At 45.2% G+C, this 16,037-nt stretch overlaps 6 non-coding genes and 3 pseudogenes across 6 annotated transcripts; all 9 read left to right on the plus strand.

The window, feature by feature from the left end:
- The first annotated feature begins 701 nt into the window (after positions 1 to 701).
- On the plus strand, positions 702 to 892 carry LOC141235547 (U2 spliceosomal RNA). The gene has a single exon (XR_012301319.1). It is a non-coding gene; the product is annotated as a U2 spliceosomal RNA (small nuclear RNA).
- Positions 893 to 2,007: 1,115 nt separating this feature from the next.
- LOC141235548 (U2 spliceosomal RNA) lies at positions 2,008 to 2,198 on the plus strand. The gene has a single exon (XR_012301320.1). It is a non-coding gene; the product is annotated as a U2 spliceosomal RNA (small nuclear RNA).
- A 6,106-nt stretch (positions 2,199 to 8,304) lies between these two features.
- On the plus strand, positions 8,305 to 8,509 carry LOC141235786 (U2 spliceosomal RNA; annotated as a pseudogene).
- Positions 8,510 to 9,624: 1,115 nt separating this feature from the next.
- Positions 9,625 to 9,756, plus strand: LOC141235788 (U2 spliceosomal RNA; annotated as a pseudogene).
- Positions 9,757 to 10,681: 925 nt separating this feature from the next.
- On the plus strand, positions 10,682 to 10,877 carry LOC141235751 (U2 spliceosomal RNA). The gene has a single exon (XR_012301515.1). It is a non-coding gene; the product is annotated as a U2 spliceosomal RNA (small nuclear RNA).
- A 1,115-nt stretch (positions 10,878 to 11,992) lies between these two features.
- Positions 11,993 to 12,124, plus strand: LOC141235789 (U2 spliceosomal RNA; annotated as a pseudogene).
- Positions 12,125 to 13,049: 925 nt separating this feature from the next.
- On the plus strand, positions 13,050 to 13,245 carry LOC141235752 (U2 spliceosomal RNA). Its single transcript, XR_012301516.1, has one exon. It is a non-coding gene; the product is annotated as a U2 spliceosomal RNA (small nuclear RNA).
- A 1,115-nt stretch (positions 13,246 to 14,360) lies between these two features.
- Positions 14,361 to 14,551, plus strand: LOC141235549 (U2 spliceosomal RNA). Its single transcript, XR_012301321.1, has one exon. It is a non-coding gene; the product is annotated as a U2 spliceosomal RNA (small nuclear RNA).
- A 1,115-nt stretch (positions 14,552 to 15,666) lies between these two features.
- Positions 15,667 to 15,857, plus strand: LOC141235550 (U2 spliceosomal RNA). The gene has a single exon (XR_012301322.1). It is a non-coding gene; the product is annotated as a U2 spliceosomal RNA (small nuclear RNA).
- Positions 15,858 to 16,037: the final 180 nt, after the last annotated feature.

Consider the following 16,037-nt stretch of genomic DNA (forward strand, 5'->3'; position numbering starts at 1 on the left):
TAACAGGTATGTGCGCTGGTTACTCTGCTGCGCTTAAAATTTCTTTTTTGGTTTGCTACAATGCCTTTTCTGAAACGTTGTCTCCTTCTGCTGGAACACTGACTTCTTTCATTTAATGCCTGCAGACTATAAAAGAGAACCCAACCCAAAAAGTTTGGTTGATTAGTCTGTGGCATTCTGTTAAACTGTTGCTTATGGCGGTCTCTGTGAGCTTCTCAGCGACATTCAGCCAGCCAGGTATCCTGCCTGCAGTAGATGGAATGTGGCAATGGAACGCTGGCTGCGCGTGTCATAATAGGCTCTGAGCCTTTATATACCTGTGCACAGCAGCAGCCACCTTCAGTCTGCTGCTGGACAGCCAGCAGCAGCAGCAGCAGGAGAGGTATGTAATCAGGAGCCCTCCTGCTAAGGGTAGACAGCTGCTCGTTCCACCCCACCCCCCGCCTTAATTGGTTCTCCTCCCTTCCAACGGTGTTGAGGCGGGTGGGAACAGCAGGGGGTGAAGGTGCTGTGTTTAAAGAGGTGGAGTTATGCAGATCTAAAACGCGTGGATTGCAGCAGCAGCAAGCCGAAAAGTGCAGGCATGTAAGGGATCTAGAGGTTGACAACATGTCTTCTTAACGGGAGTCCAGGAGCTCATCTCCACAAATGGACTTTTCAGGATCCTTGGGTGGCTCCGTAGTTTGAAACCAATTCTGGTTATCGCTTCTCGGCCTTTTGGCTAAGATCAAGTGTAGTATCTGTTCTTATCAGTTTAATATCTGATACGTCCCCTATCTGGGGACCATATATTAAATGGATTTTTAGAACAGGGAGATGGAAAAAGAGCTTGCTCTGTCCACTCCACGCATTGACCTGGTATTGCAGTATCTCCAGGACCGGTGCACCCCTTCTTTAATGCAGTTTCTAAAATCAGAAAGAATTGAATTCAATGTTTTTTGTTCATTTTGCTTGTTTGTCGGATTTTGGGATGGACTCTTTGGCTTTGCTTTTCTTCTCCTCATTGGATTTTTCATGTTCAAAGTTGCAGAAGCCAGATTACAAGCTCATTTTGGTTCAACTTCAGCAACTGTGCATTGCATTGCCATGTAATGTGATGCAATGCTATCTTTCTAGCTCTCCCTTTTTACTTCCTTTTGGATAAACAGACATATTAGGCAAGCATTTTGGAGCTTTCACCTAAATAACTACAGGTGGTGAGATAAGCTGCACAATATAATTGACCTTTCAGTATATTGTTGCACACACACCATCTATTTAGCAAATGCCCTTGTTATCAACAGCAGCCTTTTAAACTCACCTGAGCTAACAGGTATGTGCGCTGGTTACTCTGCTGCGCTTAAAATTTCTTTTTTGGTTTGCTACAATGCCTTTTCTGAAACGTTGTCTCCTTCTGCTGGAACACTGACTTCTTTCATTTAATGCCTGCAGACTATAAAAGAGAACCCAACCCAAAAAGTTTGGTTGATTAGTCTGTGGCATTCTGTTAAACTGTTGCTTATGGCGGTCTCTGTGAGCTTCTCAGCGACATTCAGCCAGCCAGGTATCCTGCCTGCAGTAGATGGAATGTGGCAATGGAACGCTGGCTGCGCGTGTCATAATAGGCTCTGAGCCTTTATATACCTGTGCACAGCAGCAGCCACCTTCAGTCTGCTGCTGGACAGCCAGCAGCAGCAGCAGCAGGAGAGGTATGTAATCAGGAGCCCTCCTGCTAAGGGTAGACAGCTGCTCGTTCCACCCCACCCCCCGCCTTAATTGGTTCTCCTCCCTTCCAACGGTGTTGAGGCGGGTGGGAACAGCAGGGGGTGAAGGTGCTGTGTTTAAAGAGGTGGAGTTATGCAGATCTAAAACGCGTGGATTGCAGCAGCAGCAAGCCGAAAAGTGCAGGCATGTAAGGGATCTAGAGGTTGACAACATGTCTTCTTAACGGGAGTCCAGGAGCTCATCTCCACAAATGGACTTTTCAGGATCCTTGGGTGGCTCCGTAGTTTGAAACCAATTCTGGTTATCGCTTCTCGGCCTTTTGGCTAAGATCAAGTGTAGTATCTGTTCTTATCAGTTTAATATCTGATACGTCCCCTATCTGGGGACCATATATTAAATGGATTTTTAGAACAGGGAGATGGAAAAAGAGCTTGCTCTGTCCACTCCACGCATTGACCTGGTATTGCAGTATCTCCAGGACCGGTGCACCCCTTCTTTAATGCAGTTTCTAAAATCAGAAAGAATTGAATTCAATGTTTTTTGTTCATTTTGCTTGTTTGTCGGATTTTGGGATGGACTCTTTGGCTTTGCTTTTCTTCTCCTCATTGGATTTTTCATGTTCAAAGTTGCAGAAGCCAGATTACAAGCTCATTTTGGTTCAACTTCAGCAACTGTGCATTGCATTGCCATGTAATGTGATGCAATGCTATCTTTCTAGCTCTCCCTTTTTACTTCCTTTTGGATAAACAGACATATTAGGCAAGCATTTTGGAGCTTTCACCTAAATAACTACAGGTGGTGAGATAAGCTGCACAATATAATTGACCTTTCAGTATATTGTTGCACACACACCATCTATTTAGCAAATGCCCTTGTTATCAACAGCAGCCTTTTAAACTCACCTGAGCTAACAGGTATGTGCGCTGGTTACTCTGCTGCGCTTAAAATTTCTTTTTTGGTTTGCTACAATGCCTTTTCTGAAACGTTGTCTCCTTCTGCTGGAACACTGACTTCTTTCATTTAATGCCTGCAGACTATAAAAGAGAACCCAACCCAAAAAGTTTGGTTGATTAGTCTGTGGCATTCTGTTAAACTGTTGCTTATGGCGGTCTCTGTGAGCTTCTCAGCGACATTCAGCCAGCCAGGTATCCTGCCTGCAGTAGATGGAATGTGGCAATGGAACGCTGGCTGCGCGTGTCATAATAGGCTCTGAGCCTTTATATACCTGTGCACAGCAGCAGCCACCTTCAGTCTGCTGCTGGACAGCCAGCAGCAGCAGCAGCAGGAGAGGTATGTAATCAGGAGCCCTCCTGCTAAGGGTAGATAGCTGCTCGTTCCACCCCACCCCCCGCCTTAATTGGTTCTCCTCCCTTCCAACGGTGTTGAGGCGGGTGGGAACAGCAGGGGGTGAAGGTGCTGTGTTTAAAGAGGTGGAGTTATGCAGATCTAAAACGCGTGGATTGCAGCAGCAGCAAGCCGAAAAGTGCAGGCATGTAAGGGATCTAGAGGTTGACAACATGTCTTCTTAACGGGAGTCCAGGAGCTCATCTCCACAAATGGACTTTTCAGGATCCTTGGGTGGCTCCGTAGTTTGAAACCAATTCTGGTTATCGCTTCTCGGCCTTTTGGCTCAGACCTAGTGTTTGGACAAGAGGTTCCTTGTGTACTAGCCCTCGGCCTTCCAGCATCGCCACTTCGGTGGCTTAAGCTGGATGCTGCTATAGGGGGAGAGTGAGGAGGAAACGAGAAGGCGATTCCTGAAGCGACCATGGGTGTCAAGCTTCGTTTTGCTGGGACCGGGGATCCCCGGGTCAAGAATGCTTTCCGTATCGACGTCTCTGAGGAGAAGAAGGACCATTTCTCGTTGTCATACCTGGTCAACGCCATTTTCTATGAAATCCTGAAGATCCAGAAGTCGGAGATCATCTGTTTGCAGGAGTTCAGAAGGGAGCATAGGTACGTCTTGGTGCTTTCTTCTATGGCGGCTTGCCAAAACCTTTTCAAAACTCTTCAAGTCCTTTCAGAGCACCCTCAGCTGGATGGACTTATCTTCACTGTACTCTACTCTAAGGGGGATATCCCGGTGGTAATATTCATGCACAACCCCTTTATCTCCCGGGATGATATCACTGCATTCCTGAGAAGACACTGCATTTTTGTGCAATTCTCCCATAAAATCTTAAATGGAGAAGGGCTGTGGACTGGGAAGTATAAATACTTTGTGAGGTTTGGGATAGACCCTCATGGTCCTGGAGGTATTCACTATCCTCCCCTGAACTTTACAATTGGAAGAGACTCTGGATATCTGTTTTTTCCCGAGGCGCCATTGTTCTGCAGGAGATGCAACATGTTCGGGCATATCCAGGATTTCTGCAAGCAATTGCCAAACTGTAGAAAGTGCAACAAGTACGGTCATCTGGCGAAGGATTGTTCCAACCCGGTGGTATGTGATGCCTGCGGGGAGGAAGGACATGTGATTCGGGATTGTAAGGCTAAAGTCAAGCCTAGGTCCTTCTCCGAAGTGACCAAAGGTAAGCCTACTGTCCCTGCTGTTACCCCACAGGTGACTACTGCAGAGATCAATGCTGAGACGGAGCCCCCTGAGGTTGAAGATCTGGTGGGTGAGGCCCAGAACCTGTTGGACCCTCCGGCCCCTGCTGGGCCAGGTATGGAGATCTCCGAGTTGGATGTGGACCTCCCTCATCAGTCCGAAATATGTGGTGAGGGTGACATGGATGTGTCTCTAGCTCGAACCCCTGCATTGTCCTGGGGTGCTACAGACGAAGAGGTGGCCAGGGATGGTGGCCAAGGAGACTTTACTTCTGGGAGGTCTTTTGATGATGATGATACTCCTGAACTGGCCAATAAAAAACCCAGACGAGAGTACTCACCTGCCAGCGGAGGGTGCGACAGTCCTGCAAGTGACCGCATTTACCCGCAGGATGTCTTCTCCCCTGATGCTCCTTACCTTGGCATCCCTGAGAGCATCAACACCTTTGGGGTGCTTTCCCAGTCTGATGATAATGGATGAGTATGGTGTGATCAACATTGAGTCATGTATTTCTTTTCATTAATTAATGTCTTGCCAATCTGGTTGGGATGTAGTGTCCCTAAATGTAAGGCAGATCAGATCTAAAATCAGAAGAACAACTGTTCTGGACTACCTGAAACATTTAGGTGCTGATGTTTTTTGCCTTCAGGAGTGTGGGATTCAGGATGCTACTTGTGACAAAGACTGGCCTTACGGACAGCATATCTGGTCAGGGTCTAATCATAATAAAAATGATGGGGTGGGGATATTAGTTGGGAATAAAGAAATCTCTATTGATAGTTATATTGTGGTGGAGGTGGGCCGATGTTTAATTGCATTTTTGAGTTATAGAGGGTGGCGGGTCAGAATTATTAATTTATATTGCCCTACAGGGAAGGAAGAGCGGCTTGCTCTTCTTGAAAAATTAAGTTTTTTTCTTCCAGGGAAATCTCCCACTATTTTTGTTGGGGACGTTAATTGTGTCACAGAAGGAAAGTGTGACATAACAGGAAAGAAATTGTCCCATTTAATTTGTGATTTTTCCTTTTTAGATGCAGCAGTTGTTGTTCTTGGCATGCCACCACCGCCGACATACCATGCTGACCGTGGTGAGATTCATTCCAGAATTGATTTAATGTTATTTTCTAAAAATATGGTATGTTTGGATTTTTCTCAACAAAAGGTACCTTTTTCGGACCATGAATGTTTGAGAGGCGTGTTTTGTGCGAATGGTGACCAAGTGTATGGCGGTGGGGTATGGAAGTTGAATGCAAGGCTGTTAGACGATGATGAGGTGATGAATGAGTTTAATGTAAAGTATGAAAGATGGAGAATGCGTAAGAAGGATTTTGTGTGTGTTCTTGACTGGTGGGACTGGGTGAAAGTGCAATTTAAAACTTTCTTCAAAAAGTGGGGCTATAGAAAAGCTGCCAGATATAGGAATAGGTTTAATGACCTTAATAGACGGATTGACTGGTTGAGAAAGTGTGTTGCAAGTGGTTTGGAGATGTCTGATCAACTTACTGAGGCTAAGAATGAATTGAAGCGTGTGTTGGATGAGAAAGGAAAGGAAATTATATATCGTACTAAAATTGAGCACCTGGAGAAAAATGAGAAGTGTACGAGGTTCTTTTTTAAAAAAATGAATGGTAGGAAGACTGATATGAATGAAGTTGTGAATGAAAGTGGAACCAACTGTATGGGTGAGGATGTGCTGAAAGAAGTGAATAGGTTTTATAGCAAGTTGTATGATGAGAAATGGATTGACTCTGGGCTTGTGTCATATGTTCTGAATGGTGTGGAGAAAAAACTTGATTCTGAGGAGCGTGATCTATTGTGTGAGGATGTAGTTCTGGATGAAGTGAAGAATGTGGTGTGGAGTGCTAAAAAGAGTAAGACTCCTGGGAAAGATGGTATACCTGTAGAGTTGTATGTGAAAGCATGGGAAGTTTTGGGAACAGATTTGACTGAGGTATGTAAGTATATGTGGGTGAATGGTAGGTTGTGTGAATCAATGAAAGAAGGAGTGGTTGTGCTTGTGTATAAAAAGGGTGAGAGGAAACGTTTGGAAAACTGGAGACCAATAACACTGCTGAATTCGGATTATAAGGTCTACAGTAAGTTACTGGCAAATCGTATGCGTGAAGTGATTGGTAGTGTTGTGGAGGAGGACCAAGTATGTGCAGTGCCTGGAAGAAGTATGAGTGATAACTTGTTATTGTTGAGAGATATGATTGGGGATTGCAAGGATAGAAAGCAGAAATGTATGACTTTAGCTATTGATTTTGAGAAGGCGTTTGACAGGGTTTCGCATGTGTTTTTGTTTAAAGTACTGGAAAGAATGGGGTTTCCTAGAGAATTTGTGAATTGTGTAAAATCATTGTATGATTGTGTGTCAAGTGAGTTCTTGGTTAATGGGTGGCTGTGTGACAAAGTGAAGATTAGGTCAGGAGTAAGGCAGGGGTGTCCTATGTCCCCCGTCTTATTTGTATGTGTAATAGAACCATTGTTATGTTTGATTAGACGGGATAAAATGATGAGAGGTTTGTTGGTGCCTGGTAGTGGTGGTAAGCATGTGAAAGTGTTAGGTTATATGGATGATGTTGTGGTTGTGAGTGAAAGTATGGCTTCTTTGAGTAGAATTAAATTGCTTTTGGATTTTTTTGTTGGTGCGTCTGGTTTTAGGGTAAATTGGAATAAATGTAGTTTTAAATGTTTTGGAGATAGTAGTATTCGTATGGATGGTGTAAAGTGTGAAGAGGGTGCAATCAAGATTTTGGGCGTATTATTTAATGATGACTTAAAAGGGAATGAAAGTTGGGAAGAGTGTGGTATGCGGGTTGAACGTAAATTGAATTTTTGGCGAATGAGAGAATTGACTCTGCGTGGTAAGGTGTTAATTATCAAAGCAGTGATTCTCCCTATCCTGCCTTATGTGGCGACTGTTTTTCCTTCTCCTTACAGGAAAATTAAGAGAATAGAGAAGTTGGTATTCACATTCCTGTGGTGTAGTAAGATGGAGAAGTTGAAGCGGGAGAGCCTTTTTAAGGCTTGTCAGCATGGTGGGCTGGCCTTTCCCAATATTGAAGTTTTTTTAGGCCTTAATTATATTAAGACTGTGGTTATTTTGCTGGGTAAAGGCAATAAAGGTGCTTTTATGGCTAATTATTCTGCTGGATGGATGTTGTATGGGTTATGCTGGAGGAAGAGAGATGCGAGTGTGCCTGTGGCCTTTAAGTGTCCTGTTTGGTATGAGGTGATTGAGAAATTTGTGAGAAAGCATGATTTGTTGAGTGTGGGAATGAATGATTTTAGAATGACCAAGAATGTGGTGAAAAGAATGAGTGCAAATGAGGTAGAGTGTAATATTGTTGGGCTGAGAGGGAATGAGGTTTCAGATGCATGGAAGAAGTTAGATACGTATGGGATGTCAAACAAACAGAAGGATGTGGTGTGGATGACTTTACATAATATTTTACCTGTGAGAGAAGTGCAGAAGAAAAGAGAGTTGATAAGAACAGATGTGTGTCCGAGAGTGGGATGTGGTGGTTGTGAGACTGTCAGGCATGTTATGTGGGATTGTGAGTACGCGTACAGTGTGTGGAAGTGTGTAGGTGGATTGTGTAAGGGTTTAGCAGGCGTGAATTTTGTGGATTGGCGTGTGGCGATGTTTGGAATTGGTGCGTGTAGTCGGTCTAAAGATAGAATTTTATGGTTGATAATGGCTTGTGTGATGGAGAGTTTGTGGGATGCAAGGAACCTTGGACTTTTCAAAAGGAAATCTTTATCAGTGAATGAATGTGTTAGACTTATTCTTTCAAGACTATACCTGATATATAAGTTGGACAGCAGAGGCGGTGGTGGCACAGATGCCGAAGGGATTTGGAAATTTAAAAAGTGGCATTACCTTATCAAATACCAGTGATTTTTTTCTTTGTGATTCCTTGAAGTTTCTGCATTTGTGTTACGTAAAGGATGTTCCCTTGTGATTATATTTCGTCTTATACTACTGCTAAATAAATAGAACCATGATGATGAGAAGTTTTAAGTAGCAAATTTTGGAGAAATTCATACTGTTTGCTAAAAAACTAAACTGAATGGTTTAAAAAAAAAAAAAAAAAATCTGTTCTTATCAGTTTAATATCTAATACGTCCCCTATCTGGGGACCATATATTAAATGGATTTTTAGAACAGGGAGATGGAAAAAGAGCTTGCTCTGTCCACTCCACGCATTGACCTGGTATTGCAGTATCTCCAGGACCGGTGCACCCCTTCTTTAATGCAGTTTCTAAAATCAGAAAGAATTGAATTCAATGTTTTTTGTTCATTTTGCTTGTTTGTCGGATTTTGGGATGGACTCTTTGGCTTTGCTTTTCTTCTCCTCATTGGATTTTTCATGTTCAAAGTTGCAGAAGCCAGATTACAAGCTCATTTTGGTTCAACTTCAGCAACTGTGCATTGCATTGCCATGTAATGTGATGCAATGCTATCTTTCTAGCTCTCCCTTTTTACTTCCTTTTGGATAAACAGACATATTAGGCAAGCATTTTGGAGCTTTCACCTAAATAACTACAGGTGGTGAGATAAGCTGCACAATATAATTGACCTTTCAGTATATTGTTGCACACACACCATCTATTTAGCAAATGCCCTTGTTATCAACAGCAGCCTTTTAAACTCACCTGAGCTAACAGGTATGTGCGCTGTTTACTCTGCTGCGCTTAAAATTTCTTTTTTGGTTTGCTACAATGCCTTTTCTGAAACGTTGTCTCCTTCTGCTGGAACACTGACTTCTTTCATTTAATACCTGCAGACTATAAAAGAGAACCCAACCCAAAAAGTTTGGTTGATTAGTCTGTGGCATTCTGTTAAACTGTTGCTTATGGCGGTCTCTGTGAGCTTCTCAGCGACATTCAGCCAGCCAGGTATCCTGCCTGCAGTAGATGGAATGTGGCAATGGAACGCTGGCTGCGCGTGTCATAATAGGCTCTGAGCCTTTATATACCTGTGCACAGCAGCAGCCACCTTCAGTCTGCTGCTGGACAGCCAGCAGCAGCAGCAGCAGGAGAGGTATGTAATCAGGAGCCCTCCTGCTAAGGGTAGACAGCTGCTCGTTCCACCCCACCCCCCGCCTTAATTGGTTCTCCTCCCTTCCAACGGTGTTGAGGCGGGTGGGAACAGCAGGGGGTGAAGGTGCTGTGTTTAAAGAGGTGGAGTTATGCAGATCTAAAACGCGTGGATTGCAGCAGCAGCAAGCCGAAAAGTGCAGGCATGTAAGGGATCTAGAGGTTGACAACATGTCTTCTTAACGGGAGTCCAGGAGCTCATCTCCACAAATGGACTTTTCAGGATCCTTGGGTGGCTCCGTAGTTTGAAACCAATTCTGGTTATCGCTTCTCGGCCTTTTGGCTAAGATCAAGTGTAGTATCTGTTCTGAATGGCTCCGCGGGCAGGTCCATGTCTCGCTTCTTCCTGCTTCCTCTTTGGAGGCGACTCGGCTGGGACAAGTGGGACAGCTCCTTCCCCTACAACTGGACGACGCCATGGTTCTACGGAGACGTCGTTCGATTTGTGGGGGAGCATCAACTGGAGGGACTCAAGCCCGACTTGTGGAAGCCCAAAACTATCCACAAGCTAATCAGAGCCAAGGATGACGTGGAGAACATCACAGGACTTCAGCAGGACACGCTGGAGACTGTGTGGACAAATGTGTCGTCTGACAGGCTGACCAACGGGCACAAGGACTTGTCGTGGATGGCGATTCAGGGCGGACTGCCCGTCCGGTCATTCATGCATGCCCGGAACCTGTGCAAGACCCGGTACTGCCCAAGGTGCCCCTTCGTGGAGGAAACATCTTTGCACACTTTTTGGGACTGCGGATTTGCACAGCGCCTATTGACTGCACTTGAGGACGACCTGAGGAACTCTGTCCCCAGGGCGAGCCTATCGCACCATTCTGTGCTTTACGGACTCTTCCCTGGGGTTCATACCGTCGGAGCCATCCAGGAGGCTTGGCGCCTTATGAACTGCTTCAAGGATGCCGTTTGGGTCGCCAGGAACCGGCTCATCTTGAGGAGGGAGAGGATGTCCATCCAGGACTGCCGCAGGCTGATCCACAGCCTGCTCAGAGACTATTCCATCATGGACGGTCCGGAGGACGAGGACGAGGACTAAACCCCTCCTCCCCCTCTCCCCTTATGTGTCTTGTCTTTCAATAAAGCTTCGGGCCTGTGATTTTCCCCTCCCCATCCCCTTTTTCTCAATCCCCATCCCTTATCACGGTTCGTCGTACTGTATTGATTGACATGCTTTTTCTTTCAGATTGAGTGTTTTGTGTAGCATAGGGGTGTGATGTGTCTAGTTAGTGCGTCGTATCCTCATGCTATGTAAATATGATGTAGAATTCTGTGTGTACTGGGCTGCGGCACTGTACACTGTCTGTTAACTTATTTTTTGTGCTAATAAAAGATATATTCAATCAAAAAAAAATCTGTTCTTATCAGTTTAATATCTGATACGTCCCCTATCTGGGGACCATATATTAAATGGATTTTTAGAACAGGGAGATAGAAAAAGAGCTTGCTCTGTCCACTCCACGCATTGACCTGGTATTGCAGTATCTCCAGGACCGGTGCACCCCTTCTTTAATGAAGTTTCTAAAATCAGAAAGAATTGAATTCAATGTTTTTTGTTCATTTTGCTTGTTTGTCGGATTTTGGGATGGACTCTTTGGCTTTGCTTTTCTTCTCCTCATTGGATTTTTCATGTTCAAAGTTGCAGAAGCCAGATTACAAGCTCATTTTGGTTCAACTTCAGCAACTGTGCATTGCATTGCCATGTAATGTGATGCAATGCTATCTTTCTAGCTCTCCCTTTTTACTTCCTTTTGGATAAACAGACATATTAGGCAAGCATTTTGGAGCTTTCACCTAAATAACTACAGGTGGTGAGATAAGCTGCACAATATAATTGACCTTTCAGTATATTGTTGCACACACACCATCTATTTAGCAAATGCCCTTGTTATCAACAGCAGCCTTTTAAACTCACCTGAGCTAACAGGTATGTGCGCTGGTTACTCTGCTGCGCTTAAAATTTCTTTTTTGGTTTGCTACAATGCCTTTTCTGAAACGTTGTCTCCTTCTGCTGGAACACTGACTTCTTTCATTTAATGCCTGCAGACTATAAAAGAGAACCCAACCCAAAAAGTTTGGCTGATTAGTCTGTGGCATTCTGTTAAACTGTTGCTTATGGCGGTCTCTGTGAGCTTCTCAGCGACATTCAGCCAGCCAGGTATCCTGCCTGCAGTAGATGGAATGTGGCAATGGAACGCTGGCTGCGCGTGTCATAATAGGCTCTGAGCCTTTATATACCTGTGCACAGCAGCAGCCACCTTCAGTCTGCTGCTGGACAGCCAGCAGCAGCAGCAGCAGGAGAGGTATGTGATCAGGAGCCCTCCTGCTAAGGGTAGACAGCTGCTCGTTCCACCCCACCCCCCGCCTTAATTGGTTCTCCTCCCTTCCAACGGTGTTGAGGCGGGTGGGAACAGCAGGGGGTGAAGGTGCTGTGTTTAAAGAGGTGGAGTTATGCAGATCTAAAACGCGTGGATTGCAGCAGCAGCAAGCCGAAAAGTGCAGGCATGTAAGGGATCTAGAGGTTGACAACATGTCTTCTTAACGGGAGTCCAGGAGCTCATCTCCACAAATGGACTTTTCAGGATCCTTGGGTGGCTCCGTAGTTTGAAACCAATTCTGGTTATCGCTTCTCGGCCTTTTGGCTAAGATCAAGTGTAGTATCTGTTCTGAATGGCTCCGCGGGCAGGTCCATGTCTCGCTTCTTCCTGCTTCCTCTTTGGAGGCGACTCGGCTGGGACAAGTGGGACAGCTCCTTCCCCTACAACTGGACGACGCCATGGTTCTACGGAGACGTCGTTCGATTTGTGGGGGAGCATCAACTGGAGGGACTCAAGCCCGACTTGTGGAAGCCCAAAACTATCCACAAGCTAATCAGAGCCAAGGATGACGTGGAGAACATCACAGGACTTCAGCAGGACACGCTGGAGACTGTGTGGACAAATGTGTCGTCTGACAGGCTGACCAACGGGCACAAGGACTTGTCGTGGATGGCGATTCAGGGCGGACTGCCCGTCCGGTCATTCATGCATGCCCGGAACCTGTGCAAGACCCGGTACTGCCCAAGGTGCCCCTTCGTGGAGGAAACATCTTTGCACACTTTTTGGGACTGCGGATTTGCACAGCGCCTATTGACTGCACTTGAGGACGACCTGAGGAACTCTGTCCCCAGGGCGAGCCTATCGCACCATTCTGTGCTTTACGGACTCTTCCCTGGGGTTCATACCGTCGGAGCCATCCAGGAGGCTTGGCGCCTTATGAACTGCTTCAAGGATGCCGTTTGGGTCGCCAGGAACCGGCTCATCTTGAGGAGGGAGAGGATGTCCATCCAGGACTGCCGCAGGCTGATCCACAGCCTGCTCAGAGACTATTCCATCATGGACGGTCCGGAGGACGAGGACGAGGACTAAACCCCTCCTCCCCCTCTCCCCTTATGTGTCTTGTCTTTCAATAAAGCTTCGGGCCTGTGATTTTCCCCTCCCCATCCCCTTTTTCTCAATCCCCATCCCTTATCACGGTTCGTCGTACTGTATTGATTGACATGCTTTTTCTTTCAGATTGAGTGTTTTGTGTAGCATAGGGGTGTGATGTGTCTAGTTAGTGCGTCGTATCCTCATGCTATGTAAATATGATGTAGAATTCTGTGTGTACTGGGCTGCGGCACTGTACACTGTCTGTTAACTTATTTTTTGTGCTAATAAAAGATATATTCAATCAAAAAAAAATCTGTTCTTATCAGTTTAATATCTGATACGTCCCCTATCTGGGGACCATATATTAAATGGATTTTTAGAACAGGGAGATAGAAAAAGAGCTTGCTCTGTCCACTCCACGCATTGACCTGGTATTGCAGTATCTCCAGGACCGGTGCACCCCTTCTTTAATGAAGTTTCTAAAATCAGAAAGAATTGAATTCAATGTTTTTTGTTCATTTTGCTTGTTTGTCGGATTTTGGGATGGACTCTTTGGCTTTGCTTTTCTTCTCCTCATTGGATTTTTCATGTTCAAAGTTGCAGAAGCCAGATTACAAGCTCATTTTGGTTCAACTTCAGCAACTGTGCATTGCATTGCCATGTAATGTGATGCAATGCTATCTTTCTAGCTCTCCCTTTTTACTTCCTTTTGGATAAACAGACATATTAGGCAAGCATTTTGGAGCTTTCACCTAAATAACTACAGGTGGTGAGATAAGCTGCACAATATAATTGACCTTTCAGTATATTGTTGCACACACACCATCTATTTAGCAAATGCCCTTGTTATCAACAGCAGCCTTTTAAACTCACCTGAGCTAACAGGTATGTGCGCTGGTTACTCTGCTGCGCTTAAAATTTCTTTTTTGGTTTGCTACAATGCCTTTTCTGAAACGTTGTCTCCTTCTGCTGGAACACTGACTTCTTTCATTTAATGCCTGCAGACTATAAAAGAGAACCCAACCCAAAAAGTTTGGCTGATTAGTCTGTGGCATTCTGTTAAACTGTTGCTTATGGCGGTCTCTGTGAGCTTCTCAGCGACATTCAGCCAGCCAGGTATCCTGCCTGCAGTAGATGGAATGTGGCAATGGAGCGCTGGCTGCGCGTGTCATAATAGGCTCTGAGCCTTTATATACCTGTGCACAGCAGCAGCCACCTTCAGTCTGCTGCTGGACAGCCAGCAGCAGCAGCAGCAGGAGAGGTATGTGATCAGGAGCCCTCCTGCTAAGGGTAGACAGCTGCTCGTTCCACCCCACCCCCCGCCTTAATTGGTTCTCCTCCCTTCCAACGGTGTTGAGGCGGGTGGGAACAGCAGGGGGTGAAGGTGCTGTGTTTAAAGAGGTGGAGTTATGCAGATCTAAAACGCGTGGATTGCAGCAGCAGCAAGCCGAAAAGTGCAGGCATGTAAGGGATCTAGAGGTTGACAACATGTCTTCTTAACGGGAGTCCAGGAGCTCATCTCCACAAATGGACTTTTCAGGATCCTTGGGTGGCTCCGTAGTTTGAAACCAATTCTGGTTATCGCTTCTCGGCCTTTTGGCTAAGATCAAGTGTAGTATCTGTTCTTATCAGTTTAATATCTGATACGTCCCCTATCTGGGGACCATATATTAAATGGATTTTTAGAACAGGGAGATGGAAAAAGAGCTTGCTCTGTCCACTCCACGCATTGACCTGGTATTGCAGTATCTCCAGGACCGGTGCACCCCTTCTTTAATGCAGTTTCTAAAATCAGAAAGAATTGAATTCAATGTTTTTTGTTCATTTTGCTTGTTTGTCGGATTTTGGGATGGACTCTTTGGCTTTGCTTTTCTTCTCCTCATTGGATTTTTCATGTTCAAAGTTGCAGAAGCCAGATTACAAGCTCATTTTGGTTCAACTTCAGCAACTGTGCATTGCATTGCCATGTAATGTGATGCAATGCTATCTTTCTAGCTCTCCCTTTTTACTTCCTTTTGGATAAACAGACATATTAGGCAAGCATTTTGGAGCTTTCACCTAAATAACTACAGGTGGTGAGATAAGCTGCACAATATAATTGACCTTTCAGTATATTGTTGCACACACACTATCTATTTAGCAAATGCCCTTGTTATCAACAGCAGCCTTTTAAACTCACCTGAGCTAACAGGTATGTGCGCTGGTTACTCTGCTGCGCTTAAAATTTCTTTTTTGGTTTGCTACAATGCCTTTTCTGAAACGTTGTCTCCTTCTGCTGGAACACTGACTTCTTTCATTTAATGCCTGCAGACTATAAAAGAGAACCCAACCCAAAAAGTTTGGTTGATTAGTCTGTGGCATTCTGTTAAACTGTTGCTTATGGCGGTCTCTGTGAGCTTCTCAGCGACATTCAGCCAGCCAGGTATCCTGCCTGCAGTAGATGGAATGTGGCAATGGAACGCTGGCTGCGCGTGTCATAATAGGCTCTGAGCCTTTATATACCTGTGCACAGCAGCAGCCACCTTCAGTCTGCTGCTGGACAGCCAGCAGCAGCAGCAGCAGGAGAGGTATGTAATCAGGAGCCCTCCTGCTAAGGGTAGACAGCTGCTCGTTCCACCCCACCCCCCGCCTTAATTGGTTCTCCTCCCTTCCAACGGTGTTGAGGCGGGTGGGAACAGCAGGGGGTGAAGGTGCTGTGTTTAAAGAGGTGGAGTTATGCAGATCTAAAACGCGTGGATTGCAGCAGCAGCAAGCCGAAAAGTGCAGGCATGTAAGGGATCTAGAGGTTGACAACATGTCTTCTTAACGGGAGTCCAGGAGCTCATCTCCACAAATGGACTTTTCAGGATCCTTGGGTGGCTCCGTAGTTTGAAACCAATTCTGGTTATCGCTTCTCGGCCTTTTGGCTAAGATCAAGTGTAGTATCTGTTCTTATCAGTTTAATATCTGATACGTCCCCTATCTGGGGACCATATATTAAATGGATTTTTAGAACAGGGAGATGGAAAAAGAGCTTGCTCTGTCCACTCCACGCATTGACCTGGTATTGCAGTATCTCCAGGACCGGTGCACCCCTTCTTTAATGCAGTTTCTAAAATCAGAAAGAATTGAATTCAATGTTTTTTGTTCATTTTGCTTGTTTGTCGGATTTTGGGATGGACTCTTTGGCTTTGCTTTTCTTCTCCTCATTGGATTTTTCATGTTCAAAGTTGCAGAAGCCAGATTACAAGCTCATTTTGGTTCAACTTCAGCAACTG

Source organism: Phyllobates terribilis, unplaced genomic scaffold (genome assembly GCF_046119375.1).
Source record: "Phyllobates terribilis strain yellow unplaced genomic scaffold, ASM4611937v1 Scaffold_682__1_contigs__length_827410, whole genome shotgun sequence".
Lineage (NCBI taxonomy): Eukaryota > Metazoa > Chordata > Amphibia > Anura > Dendrobatidae > Phyllobates > Phyllobates terribilis.